This window comes from Carlito syrichta, unplaced genomic scaffold (assembly GCF_000164805.1).
Source record: "Carlito syrichta isolate Samal-C Ts95f unplaced genomic scaffold, Tarsius_syrichta-2.0.1 Scaffold302338, whole genome shotgun sequence".
Lineage (NCBI taxonomy): Eukaryota > Metazoa > Chordata > Mammalia > Primates > Tarsiidae > Carlito > Carlito syrichta.
Genome location: NW_007246434.1, coordinates 153684 through 154880, shown reverse-complemented (window position 1 = coordinate 154880; position 1197 = coordinate 153684).

Here is a 1197-nt window from a genome sequence, read left to right as displayed (position 1 = left end):
CTACACTCCTGGCTTCGTAAAACTAAAAGACTCCTGCAACTTTTCTGGATCACAAGTTTGTCAACTGAAAATAAGAGATCTGGACGAGAATAACGTGAACATCTCTTCCTGCTCTTAGCCTCATTTCATGGCAATACATTATGCAACCATAATTATATATATACATACACACACACACACACACACACACACACACACACACACAGCAGCGCGCTAAAATAAACTAAGCAAGTTAATACATGCCTTTGATTTTTCACATGATGACATCGAAGTGTCTGGGAAAATATCCCCTTTTTTCCTATGGCTACTGTAAACATTAGGAGACTATGAACATTAATCACATTAGCACAAGGGAGGAATTGGTAGTCACTGGATGCTGAGAGGGGAGGGAGAGAAAGAAGAAGGTGGAAGGCATGTGACAACACAAGGTGTACCTGGTCCGGCAGAAGTGAGGACCAATTAGAAGCCCAAACTTCATCTGCATGCGGCCTACTTACATAGTTAACCCTCACTTTTACCCCACATCTCTAGAATAAAATAACATTTAAATAAATAAATAAAACACTAGGAGACCAAAGCTTTAGATCACATGATACTTAAACACACAGGCTCTGTTGCCAGATTAACCTAAATTCTCATGCTTGTTTGCCACTTAGTAGCCGTATGGTCAAATTATTTTCTTAATTTCTGAGTTTCAGTTGAAGCCATTTGATAAATGGTGACACGAATGCCCTGCTCCCAGATTTTTTTGTGATGATTACCTGACCCTACGAACATGAAGAGTTTAGTTTACTGTGTGTCGTGGTATAACTAATTAACAAATAGTATTGATTATTCAACCAATTGTGTATATGTGTATTATTCTGGAATCACATAGCTCTTTTACTTTATCTGGTATATTTACCCTCAGCTTATATAGTAATTATGTCGTTATGCGTTATTCACAGAAGTCCACTGTGAGTTTCTTGAGAGCAGGTAACATGGCTAAGACAAAGAATGTGCAAAGCATTTATGTACAATTATTGTGATTGGATAAAGAGATGAATTAATTAGCACCCTAAATTTATAACAATATACTATGTTTTGTTGAACAACACAGTCGTGGTAGTTGCTTAAAACCTAAACACAAGCCGGGCTCGGTGGCTCAGCCTGTAATCCCGTGCCTTTGGGAGGCTGAGGTGAGTGGATTACCCTCGC